This window comes from Myodes glareolus, chromosome 3 (genome assembly GCF_982192425.1).
Source record: "Myodes glareolus chromosome 3, mMyoGla1.1, whole genome shotgun sequence".
Taxonomy (NCBI): Eukaryota; Metazoa; Chordata; class Mammalia; order Rodentia; family Cricetidae; genus Myodes; species Myodes glareolus.
Window position 1 is genome coordinate 92,959,544 of NC_142028.1, and position 6,740 is coordinate 92,966,283.

Consider the following 6,740-nt stretch of genomic DNA (forward strand, 5'->3'; position numbering starts at 1 on the left):
CTATTTCAGTAACTGTAAGGAGCTAGATAATGTTAAGGATGATGAAGCTTAAAAGACAACAAGACAAAGACCACGAGTTTCTTCAATCTCATAAAAAAAAAAAAATAGATGCAGTTCCCTGCGGGTCGAATTCTGGAGCTGGAGAGCCGCAGTGAGGCCTTGTGCATGCTAAACAGGTGCTTGGCCCAGCCTGACACACACACACACACACACACACACAAAAACATTAAAGCACATACTAGCAAATCAAACCCATTGGCATCAAGCAAGCTTATAAGCAAGATCATGTTGGGTTTAAATAGGACCATGTTGCCCTGCAGAAGAAAACCTAAGTTCGGGTGTAGCTTTACAGTATCTGAGGCAAGTGGTCCTGGTGGGTGGGGCCTTGCAATCAATCTAAATCAAGTCACCACACTTAATCCCAGCACTCTGGAGGTAGAGACAGGCTGCCTTGACCTAGCTCTGCAGCCCAACCAGGCCTTGAACTTGAGATACTCTTGCTTCATCCTCCTGAGCAGCTGAGATACAGGACTGCCACCACCAGAGCCCAGCCTAGGAAGAGTTAAGTAGAAGTACAAATACGTCTGAGTTAGGCAGTTTAAAGAAGTGGTTTTGATGGACAAAATCAGAGTGCAGCTTAGTGCCGCTTTACGTGTGAGGCTCCAGAACCTGGCAGCTCCACTCCAAACCAAAGTGAGCTTGTTATTTTTTTAAAGGATGGAGAGACGGCTCAGCTGTTAAGAGCACTGGCTGCTCTTCCAGAGAACCTGGGATTCCATTTCAAATACCCATGTGGTGGCTAACTACCTGAAACTCCAATTCCAGGGGAGCTGATGCCCTCTTCTGACCTCCATGGCAGAGCACGAATGTGGTACAGACAGACATACATGTCCACTGAATCTATACACACAAAGTAAGAAAAAGACCTCACAGCGTAGCCTGGAGTGGCTTAGACACTGACTAGTGCTTGAAACCACCTCGAATAGCTGTTCTTTTTCTTTTCTTAAAAAGATTTATTTTTGTAATTTTTAATTATATGTAGCCATGCGTGTGTGCCCGTGGGTATGTGCATGAACGCAGGTCCCTGTGCCAGGAGCGGCAGGTGCTGGGAGCTGAACGCATAGGAGAGTAGTGCGTACTCTTAACCACTGAACCATCCCCTCTGCCGTGTCTGTTTCTTGTATAAAGAATGCAATGTTGGGCGCTGGTGGCGCACACCTTCAATCCCAGCACTTTAGAGGAAGAGGCAGGCAGATCTTTGAGTTCTAGGTCAGCCCGGTCTACAGATTTGAGTTTTACGCCAGCCAGGGCTATACAGAGAAACCCTGTCTTAAAAAATGAAGTTTCCATTTCGCCGCAACTTCAGCACTTCTGCTTTTGTTTGTTTGTTTTCGGATGAGAACGAACCCCTACATTTAAAAGTTGTAAACAGCCAGGTGGTGACAGCGCTTGCCTTTGATGGGTCTGAGCCGACATCCTGGTCAGTAGAGCTAGTTGAAATGCACGGCCCCCTCCCCAGCTTCAGCTCTTCGGATACTCAGAGAGGTGGCGCATTCCTATAATCCCAGCTTTCAGAAGCACTCTTGTCTTGAACCCCACCCTCCCCCAGAAAAAGAAAAAAAATATAAAGGGGTGTGGTGTTGTAGCCCATTAATAACACACACACGCGCGCACACACACACACAGCTTCTGCAAGGCCCTCGACTCAGGTCTCCAGCATAGCAAAATCAGCCTGTAACTTCTCAGAGTTCCTGTTGAATGGCCAACAGGAATTGTATATTTCCAGCTGCTATAATGCCAATGTAGTGGAAGAGATCACTGAAACAAACGAATACCTGAGGGCACTTTTCTGCACCTGGTGCATGGGGAAACCCCTGAAAGGCTGGGTCTGCAGAGGATGGTTGGCGGATGAGAGCTGCGGTACTGGGGAGAAAGGAATGTTGCAGGTCTAGAGGCTAGAGACTTCATCGCGGGGTAGTCCAGCCTTCCAGAACACCATTCCTCCACTACCGCGTCTTGTGACTAACAGATAAGAACCTTTTGGAATCTGTTAACTTAGCAGACCTCTGGACTTAGCTTCCTGAAAACTAAGCGCTAACAATGTCATCAGATAGTATCTTGGGTCTGCAGAAACACTTCCCCAGCCTGGCAGTGGTGATGCTCGCCTTTAAAAGAAAGGCTTCCCCAAGCCCACTGTACCTACCTCCCTGATGTACCCACCAAATGTATTTTTTTGCCTTCATTTATGACTTTCCTTTCTGTAAAACTTAAAAATTTAATGGGACATCTTCCAAGCTGGAATATGGAATTAGCGGTAACCTAAATCTGTGTTCCCAGTCACTCAAACAGGTCCGTAATAAACTACCTCTTATTTCCTTTAAGATAAGAGCTGTGACTTTTGCAGTGACACCAAAGTTAAGTAAAAGTGTTAAATAAATGAAACCCCAGCACCTGAGGCTGAAACCAAGCTGGGATACACAGCAAGTACCAGGCCCCCTAGGGCTTTTGGTTAGACCCCGTCTCTAAAACCAAACAAGTCAAATACACACCCATCCTATCTACCACGGAAAACCACTTGCATGGAAGAAAACCAGGCTCCCCAGAACTCATTATGTAGTTCAGACTGGCCATGAACTAAAAGCAATACTCCTGCCTCAGCCTCCTACGAGCTGGGATTAAACAGAAGCCATCACATTTGACTCAAGATCAATAATTGAAAACCAGTACTGGAGCAGAGATCTGTCCTCTGGAGCTCACGGGTGTCTGACATGGCGGAAGTCCCACTGTCCACTAGGGGCTTTTTTGAGGGACGTACCTACACAGGAAATTGGAGCGTGCTTCAAACCGTTGGACACGAGAAGCAGAGCAGATGAGGTGCTGCAGCTTCCAATGGCAGAGCAGCACCTGCGCATCTGCTGCAGGGCTACACAAGGAAAAGACAAAATCCCAACGCGAGGGACAAAGGGCGAAGTCGGTTGGAAGACGCACTAACAGAGGTTGAAGTTAGAAGCTCCTTTTGTCAAAAGCAAAAGCTCCTTTTGTCAAAAGTCCGAAGCCTTGCCCAGCTGTGCCCTTCACCTGGCGTCTCCAAGGCAGGCACAGGTTAGTGCTAAACCAGCAGTCAAAACAGGGTACGGTACAAGGCCTGGTGTGTGGGCCATGCCAGCACTTGCTGGGTAGAGGCAGAAGGACTAGGAGTTTGGGACCAACTTCACCTTCACATGGGAGTTCAAGGAGCCTACCTCCCCCCAGGACAGACTTGGTGGCCTAAAGCCTTTAACCCCACTTGGCCACATGACTTGGAGGTCAGGTTGGGCTCTGTGAGACTCTCTTAACAGCACATATCTAAATCAAATGCAAGTAATGCAATACTGGATGCTGAACCCAGGACACAAGACATGTGGTGCACTCACCCACCCCCAGCTACGTGTACCCTAAACCTCTCCAGTGGGGGGGGGGATAATCCACAATCCTGCACAACAGCAAATTGAGGGCCGAGGACCCACACAATAAAGAACAAATTGCTGATTAGTAAATGCAATGGGCTAATAAACATCTGAAAAGAGGATAGAAAGTGACAAAAGGAACCAGGCCAGGGCCAAGGAAATGCAAATCCAAGAAGGCGCTCCAGCTCTCCCAGAGACAGGAAGCCATGCCCTCCCCCTCAGGCCAGATCCGCAAAACTTCACTGGTAGTTTTCCTAAAGTATAGAGCGAAGAAAGCACTCAGAATTGTAGCCAGTTGGAGTCCAATTGCAACTACACAGTGGCACCAGCTCCCAAAGGAATGAGATTTCGCAACTCCACAGGGCAGACCACAACAGCAAACCGCAAAGGGAAACATACCACAACTCATCAGCTTCCCAGCTTTAATGCCCGCCACCAATGCTGGACTGAAATCCGCCAACTTCGCTCAGTTCTTCACCCTACTAGAAAGCTTAGGGGTAAAAGTTGGACTATGTAGGCTCTTGTTTGAGACAGAGTCTCACTGTCCCAGTGAGCCTTCAGGGAATCTTTTACATCAGGCCTTAAAGGTGGGACCACAGGTCTGAGCTACCCATCAGTTTCTAGTATTTGTTTGTTTGAGACAGGGTCTCTCTACGTAGCCGTGGCTGTCCTGGAACTCTATAGACTGGCCTCAAACTCCGAGATCTGCCTGCCTCGGCTGGGATTAAAGGCCTGCGCCACCAAGCCCGGCTTGTTTTCTGCTTGAAACTGTGGGATTTAAAATGATTCCTAGGGTGACGTGAGTTTCAACGCTATCACAAATTCACGACAGTAGGTTAAGGACCTTAGAATACAGACAGCGTCCCATCCCTACCGCTGTACCACTCCAGAGGGCCCTTCTCCGTGCCCCAAGAGCACACTCTACAGCTTACCCAATCTTCACCTTAAGGTACCAGCTCTCCGCAACACAGGACCTGTTCCGACCACCACAGCCGCGTCTCTCAGCACCTGGAATTAAGTGCGCATCCCAAGTGAAGTTGTGAGTTTGTATGTAGAAAACCACCCACGTGTCAAGGTGAAAATTCTTAGATGTGTGTTTGCTTAAACAGTATATACAAGTCATTAACAGGGACACTAGGGTGGGGGGTAGGGAGGAGGGAACAATTCGGACCCGAATTCATGGAGACAGAGAACGGTGGTTTAGGTCCTGTGCACGAGGCTACATTAGCATAGCATCTTTAATGACTTGAAAAAGAATTCTGTCCATTTTTTTTAAAGCAAACTTTGCAGAGAAACTGATGGAAACGCCTTCCCAGTCAAAGACACGGGAGAAAGCGTTGGAAGGTAGAGGCTGGAAGGGCCAGGGAGCCCGGGTCCCCCAGGCTCTCCGCAGAGCTCTGCCTGGGGCGGCCTTGAGCTCGAGATCACCTCCGCCCTCGCGCAGCTCCCGCCCGGCTGTTTCACTGTTCCCCACTTTCCGGGTGGAGGAGCGACCCTCACTCCCCATCCTGGGGCCGGCCAGGCGGAGCAGGGTGAGAAGCACGGGGACATCCGGGGCCTAGCCCTGAGCAGCCTTACCTGGGAGCCACGAGGTCCAGCCGGGAGGTCACACACGCCAACAAAAGCAGGCCCGGCGTCTGACCGCAGGAGGGACTCGCCGGTCGTCGCGTGCTGACTCCTCCCCTCCCTCTGCGAAGTTTGCAGGTTTCTAGGCCCAACCCCCCTCGCCCTCAGCTTCCCTAGCCCCCTCCCAGTAGGGCCTGAGCCTGCGGGGCTCGGTGGCCCACGCCCAGAACTCACGCACTCTGGAGGCCAGTTAGGGCGCAAGTTTGAAAACACGCTCACCAGCCGGGGAACGTACGCGCACACACATCCCTGTCCTGACTCCAGGTTCTGGGCGCAACAAAGCCTACACTAAGCGCCCAGGATGGAAGCGTGATGTTAGTTACTCTCGGCTTCTTTCTTGATGCCTTCCTCTCAGTCCATTTCTGGCCCTCACTTTTCTGCTCCAGGGCCTTTGCACTAGCTGTCTCTCTATGGCCTCTCTTGCCAGTTCATGTTTTTGAGAGAATCTCTTCAACCTGGAATTCCATTCGCGGTGAACTCTGAACTCCTCATCCCCCCTGCCTGCACATCCCTAGTGCTGGTTTACAGACCTGTGAGCCAAGGAGTGTGTGTGTGTGTGTGTGTGTGTGTGTGTGTGTGTGTGTGTAGGGGGGGGTTAGGGCAGACCTGGGACCTCGTGAACGTCAGGCTAGCACTCTTCCAACTGGGTTACAGCGCCAGTCCGTACTTTCTCACTTTTTTCAAAGCTGCCATTTTTTTCCATGCGCTGGTCTCAGGTCAAATATTAATTCCTGCAGGGATGGCGGCAACAGCTACCTACCGACCTCCAGCTACTCTGGAGGCTGGAGGATACCTTTGTGCATATGAATTGGGCGCTAGCTGGGCGCTATAATGAGAGACCTGTCTCTTAACAAAAACAAAGATCTTCTCTAAGTGGCCTCTGAGTCCACCCTTCCTAAAGAAGGTACATATATGCCTCCAGGCCCAAAGCTCTACCATACCATAGTACTGTTTTTACCCCAACACTTTTTTGAGACAATATCTTGCTATGTAGCCCAGGCTAGCCTCGGACTTCCTATGTAGCTCAGCTTGACCTCAGCCTCCAGTCACTCCTCCTGGAGTGTTTTCAATAACTGAATTTCCATTTCATGTCGAGGCCCTGTTCCCTGCTCCCTTACAGAATGTAATTCCAACCAGACAAGACTCATATCTTTCTCTCTCACGGGTTTATTCACTATTTCCAGGATTGTGACGACCATGTTCTACAGCCTCTTGCTGAATGAAGAAATATGTAAGGGAGCCTACCCCTCCTGCCGCAGCACACCAGATGCTATTGCTCAATGTGTAGCATGCTTTCCATAGGATTAAGGAGGTTGGTGTTAGGCAGAAGGCTCAGTGGTTAAGAGCACCGGTTGCTCTTACAGAGGACGCAGGTTCAATTCCCGGACCCACGTGGTGGCTTACAACAATGTGTAACTCTAGTTTCAGAGCATCTGATGCCCTCGTCTGACCTCCAAGGACACCAAGCACACGTGTGGTGTGCATGCACACACGCACACGCAGGCAGGCAACACACATAAAATAAAATGAATAAATAAAACAAAGAAGAGTGCTTTACTGGATGTGGTGCACATACCTTTAATCACAGCCCTTGAGAGGAATAGGCAAGTGTCTCTCTATGAGCTCGAGGCCACCCTGCTATACACTGGTGAGTCCCAGAACCACCAG